The following is a 6,620-nucleotide window of genomic DNA, read 5'->3' as shown; positions in this document are numbered from 1 at the left end:
TCCCTGGAGAATCCCGTGGACACAGGAGCCTGCCGGGCTATAGTCCATGGGGTTGCAAAGAGTTGGACACGACTGAGTAACTAAGCAAAGCCCAGCACAGAAGGGCCAGGAAGAACTGAGACCGCAGAGTAGGGGTCAGGCATGAAGATGGGGTAACAGGAAGGAGGTGAAATACGGAGTGAAAACTGTTTAAGGCAAATATCCCCATCAATTTCCCGCAGACACATCTGTCACCTGGGAGATTAGGGGGTGCAGCCCAGATCAGAAATCATCTATCACAAAGCAGGGGACTCCAATTGGTCTGGGTCTCTCTCTACTCTTTCCTTCAAAAGACAGCAGACTAAAAGAAGTGTTAAGAGTTCAGGGTCTGAGCCAGATAGGTGCTGTGTGCTTAGTCACTAAGTTGTGTCTGACTCTTTGCAGCCCCAGGGACCTTAGCCCACCAGGCTCCTCTGTCCATGGGATTCTCCAGGCAAGAATACTGGATGGGGTTGTCATGTCCTTCTCCAAGGGAATCTTGCTGACCCAGGGATGGAACCCGTGTCTCCTGCATTAGCAAGAAGGTTCTTTACCACTGTGCCACCTAGGAAGCCCCTGAGCCAGATAATCTGGATGCAAATGTTGACCATCACCTGGTTGCTTCATGCCTTGGAGCAAGTTACTTCTTTTTGCCTCAACTTCTTCATCAATGAAAATGATAATAATATCATCTGTCTCAAAGGATTATAAGAGATAATGGTTGAATAGTGCCTGTCACATAGAAAAACATTTGGCAAATATTAGTTGCTGCTCTCCCCCCATCTTTAATTATTCATGCAGGGCCCTCGATAACTGACGTGTGTATAGATTATTGACAAAGCGCCATCCTCCTCAGGCATCCTAAGGCTGGAGAGGAGCTTGGGATGTCACTTTGATCTCGTGTGTGTTTACAGTCAGCAGAAATTAATTCACAGGCTAGATGTGTCAGTTGCCATAGGCTTCAGGTCCTGCTCAGAAAAGACCCTGAACAAAAGAAAGGAACATTCAATGTCAATAAGTGATTCTGGAACTTCCCCAGAGTGTGCTCTTACTCAAATGAAATCACAGCAAACGTGAAAGTTCTTAGAATGGTCTCCCTTGGTAATCAGGTGGAAGCTTTGCTCTTAACATTTTAGGAGAAAAGTTGTAAGAAATGGGCCTTTTCAAAAACCCCAAATTCACACCAGAAAAAAACAATGTCTAGAATATCTCCATACCAGACTCCATCACACACAATCTTATTGAGAAGTTGTTACTGATCTTTGCAATTTCATAGTTCCATTTGAGGGTGGGTTTTCCCAATGTTTGTACCACTCACAGACTTAAACTGTGTTGGTTGTTTTAGAACAAAGAGGCATCCTTGACAATGAGACTCTCACAGGCATTTTCTGCTAAATTACCCAGTTTACCGTGGTTTGCCATCTCCTGCCTTTTCATAAGGCTTGACATTTATGGAATCTTCTGCTGTACGTATCTTTGGAAAGTAAACTGATGAAGAAGGTAGCTCAGGTCATATTCATTACAGCTTTAAACAACTCCTTTTTTCCTCCTATTTCATCATGTGTGGGTGTGTGCTAAGTCAATTCAGTCGTGTCCAATTTTTTCAACCTTATGAATGTAGCCCCCCAGGCTCCTCAGCCCATGGGATTCTTCAGGCAGGAAAACTGGAATGGGTTGCCATTTCCTTCCCCAGGAGATCTTCCCAACCTAGGGATCTAACCTGGGTCTCCCGCATTGCAGGCAGATTCTTTAGCATGTGAGCTAGCAGGGAAGCCCCCATATAACCCCAGCTGTTTGGTGATGACTATATTTCATATAATTGGACACGACTTAGCAACCAAACCACCACCATCATATTTCATCATGAAAATGAAAGTGTTAGTCGCTCAGTTGTGTCCAACTCTTTGTGACCTCATGGACTGTAACCTGCCAGGCTCCTGGGTCCATGCGATTCTCCAGGCACGAATACTGGAGTGGGTTGCCATTTCCTTCTCCAGGGGATCTTCCTGACCCAGAGATCGAACCCGGGTCTCCTGCATTGCAGGCAGATTCTTTACCATGTCAGCTACCAGGGAAGCCCCCAAATAACTTCGGCTGCTTGAAGATGACTATATTTCATCATAGTCATAATTAATTTTGTGGCTCAGGTACACAAAGAGATTTAAAGTAATGTTTATAAAATGAATTAGGCTCTCCCTCATCTTATTTAGAGTTCTCCATTGTGTATACATTCAAACTGTAATGGAGAGACAATTTATGAGAGATCTCTCGGGTCCCTGATCCTGGGTCCTCTAGAGGATTTATTATTCGGTTCTCCTCTTCCCTTGGGGCCAGAAGACAGACCGTGTGGCTGAAAGACAGTGGCTTTGTCACTTTTTGTTAAAAATAAACTGTTCATCAAGCATCCCATTTGGTGCATTTTCATGAGGCTCAACAGTGGGGGCTGGGGAGGGTCGAGGTGGGGAGGGAAGAGTGGAGTGGGGCACCCTAGCTCAGCGGTATGGATGCAAGTTTAGTGTGAATGAGGTTGCAAGTGTCATCTTTAGTTCTATGTGTGTGAAGCGACATGCAAGCATGCACAGCCCCAGAACAGGTCTGGGGAAACCTGGTTCTAATCCTGCCTTTGTTCTTATCTCACTCTTGATCCTGGAAGAAGTTGTTGGAAAGGACAAGTTCTAAGGTCTCTTCTAGCTATGAAATTCTGTGAATACCAGCTTAACCAATTGTAAAACTATTCATTTGCTAGTCCTTATTTCACTATGTCTTTGCCGTTCGGGTAGTTGATTACAAACATACATACACATCTCTAAAATTACATTTCTTGGCTTGTACTGAACCATGTCATGATCAACAGGAAAAAAAGACAAGCTGGTTAGTTACTAGAGCTGCCCCATCCAACACAGGAGCCATTAGTCACTGTGGGTGGCTGTCTACATGGAAACATGTTCCTCCATTTCATCTGCCATATTTCAAGTGCTCCATGGCTGCACATGGCTAGTGGCAACAGTTAGAATAAGGTGGCACAGATACAGAACATTCCCCCCATCACTGAAATTTCTAGTGGACCAGTGCTGTCATTAGAAGCACAGCTTCTAAATAAGAGATTAGCTCAGATGCCCAAGACTGGCTACTACTCCAAGGAGTATTCCTCTTCCTCATCCCAGATTGGTAAATCAAGATCTCCAAAGCCAGTTCCATAAGCAAACAGTCATTCTGGGGGGTAGAATTTAGAGCATCTCAAATGTCTGCTTAAAAATACCTTCCCCATGAGTTTGTCATGGGGTTTCCCCACCCACTCTCTCCCACTTCTCTCTCCCTCCCCCACTGCCAGCTTCCTCCTCTGTCTGCTGATCCCTGGTATCTAGTAACCCTGACATATTAACTCAAGGAGTCAGCAGCTAAGAGGAGAAAATAGAGCATGTTCCCTCCATTCAAATGTGCCATTGGTCATACGGCATAATATTGTCTTTGGTGTTAACGTTTGATGATGACTTTGAGATGATTTTAGATGGACTACAGATGAGTTGCTAAAATAAGAGAGTTCCTATATGCTCTTCATGCAGCTTCATCATCTTACAGAACCATATTGCAATGATCAAATCTGAGAAGTTAATATTAGTATAATTCTACTGAGGGCTTCCGTGGTGGCTCAGCGGTAAAGAATCCATCTGCCTGCCAGTGCAGGAGACATGGGTTTGATCCCTCGGTTGGAAGATCCCCTGGAGGAGGGCCTGGCAACCCACTCCAATACTGTTGCCTGGGAAATCCCACGGACAGAGGAGCCTGGTGGGCTACAGTCCACAGGGTCGCCAAATAGTCAGACACAACTTAGCGACTAAACAACAACAACATAATTCTACTAGTTAAATTGAAGATTTTATTTGGATTTCACCAATGTCCTTTTTCTGTCCAGGGCCTCAGTCCCAGCATGTCATGGCGCATTCAGTTGTCACATCTCCTCATCTCCTCCAGTCGGTAACAGTTTCTCAAGTCTTTCCCTGTCCTTCATGATCTTGACATTTTTGAAGAGTGCTGGTCAGTCATCTTTTAGAACCATCCTCAGTTGGCTCTGTCTGATGTTTCCTCATGATTAGAATGAGGTCCTGCATCTTTGGGAAGGAATCTTTGGAGATAACATATCTTCCATGGTGCCTCATATCAGGAGGTAGACGTGTGTTCTCTGGCACAGGGGTAACTGCAGCAAGTGGAGCTCCTGACAATGTAGATGCAACACTGCTGATTCTTACATCTGCACTCAGTGGTGTCAGGGGTGGGAGTTGCAAAAGATGGTATTAGGAGATGAGAACCCTGGGGTCTTCATCAGGTAGATCCTGAAAGGTAATCTGGTGGTATTATCCCTTCTTTCATCCCTCTAGATTCTCTGGGATTCCCAATATCTTTTTAAAATATATATATATGTTAGTCATGTCTGATTCTTTGTGGTCCCACGGACCCCATGGACTATAGCCCACAAGGTTCCTCTGTCCATGGAATTCTCCAGGCAAGAATACTAGAGTGGGTAGCCTTTCCCTTCTCCAAGGGATCTTCCACACCCAGGGATCCAACCTGGGTCTCCTGCATTGAAGACAGATTCTATACTGTCTGACTCACCAGTAAAGCCCATACACACACACACACACACACACACACACACACACACATGTATAATTTATTTATTGGCTATGCTGGGTCTTCGTTGCTTTTCTCTAGTTGCCATGAGTGGAGGCTACTCTCCTGTTGCACTATGCAGGTTTCTCATCGCACTGGCTTGTCTTGTTGCAGAGCACGGGCTCTCAGCCCATGGGCTCCAGAAGCTGCGGATCGTGCACTCAGCAATTGTGGCCCTCGGGCTCTAGAGCACAGGCTCAGTAGTTGCGGCGCACAGGCTTAGTTGCTCTGTGGCATGTGGGATCTTCCCAGACCTGAACCCGTGTCTCCTGCATTGGCAGGCGGATTCTTTACCACTGAGCCACCAGGGAAACCCCCTCAATATCTTTTTTAAATCAGTTTCTTTTCTGCTTAAATCAACCTCAGTAACTTTCTGCTGCTTACCATTAAGACTGCACAGATGGAGAAATTGGAACCAGAGGTGGTTATAGGAAACAGAGCTCGAGGTAATGAGGGAAATCTGGGTTTGGTTATCAGGCTGAGTTGGGGCAAGAGCAGATAACAGTGCAGGTAAGAATGGGACTCTGTCTGGTCTAACACATGGTGGCAAAATGGTTCATGTGACCTGTGGCCCTCCAAATGAAGCGTCCATTCATGACAGGCTTCTGGGGGACACGCAACTCCTGCCAAACAATGGTAGGAAGGCCACAGGGAAGTACAGATCTAAGGGTAGGTAGGGCTCACATATGTACATTCTTGGCCCAAAGCAGAGTCAGAAAAACATGGGACTTGTCTGACTGTTACTAAACTCTTATTACTTGCAGATAAGTAAAGAAGCCAACCAACAGCCAGATTCATAGTTGGATCCTGAATGCTAAAGAACTACAGTGAATTCACAGCTTTCGTAGGTATTTTTCGCAGAATTTAAAGCATAGATTAGCAAAGAGAAAAGCCTAGGGGTTGAAATGGGGACATGGGGAGGATCCAGTAGGATCCTCTGGCTCCCCCTCAACCTTCCACAAAGATCCACACCAGGGAGAGGAGTGTTAATACATATCTGTAGACTGAACTAAATTTAGTTGGCACAGGAGAGTCTGGGTTCACTGAGGTAACTCAGGCAGCTGGGCACAGTGTCAGTTATTTATTTATTTAGTCAACTGAAGTCTGTACTCACTAACAGTACCTGCTGAATGAGATTTTGATATTCAGATTTGGTAGATATAGTTGAAGGAATAGATCCAGAGGCTCAAGTTTGGAGGAAGAGGACTGTTATTAATACAAGCAGATTTATCATAAGTGAAATGTATTTCCTCAGATGTACCAAAGAAGATCCCAAGAAAAGTGTCCCTTCATCAACACACTGAGAAATACATGGGTTAAGTGAAGGCCAACAGTATTTGTGGGCTTCCCAGATGGCACAGTGGTAAAGAATCTGCCCGCCAATTAGGAGACCCGGGTTCGATTCCTAGGTTGGGAAGATTCCCTGGAGAAGGAAATGGCAACCCACTCCAGTATTCTTGTCTGGGAAATCCCATGAACAGAGGAGCCTGGCGGGCTACAGTCCACGGGGTCACAAAAGAGTCAGACACAACTATGCATGCATGTACTAGACTAGAATGTACCTGTATGGCACTAGGATTGCCATTTTCTGTAGGCTGGGTTGATGGTGGTTCTAGAAAACACCACTCCTGGAGACCTAGAACATCACTCTAGTCCAGCAGTCCCCAACTTTTTTTGCACCAGGGACCAGTTTAGTGGAAGACAATTTTTCCATGGACCAGGAAGTGGGAGGATGTTTCGGGGATGATTCAAGCACACTACCTTTATTGTGCACTTTATTTCTATTATAATTACTTCAGTTCTACCTCACATCATCAGGCCTTAGACCCTGGAGGTTGGGGACCCCTGCAGTAGTCAGAAAGGGAGATTTCGGAGAGAGAGGTAGGAAATAAGAGGTCTGACCAAAATCCTCTCCCAGGAGATTCAGTAAAACC

This window comes from Dama dama, chromosome 21 (assembly GCF_033118175.1).
Source record: "Dama dama isolate Ldn47 chromosome 21, ASM3311817v1, whole genome shotgun sequence".
Taxonomy (NCBI): domain Eukaryota; kingdom Metazoa; phylum Chordata; class Mammalia; order Artiodactyla; family Cervidae; genus Dama; species Dama dama.
This window is presented reverse-complemented; position numbering follows the sequence as displayed.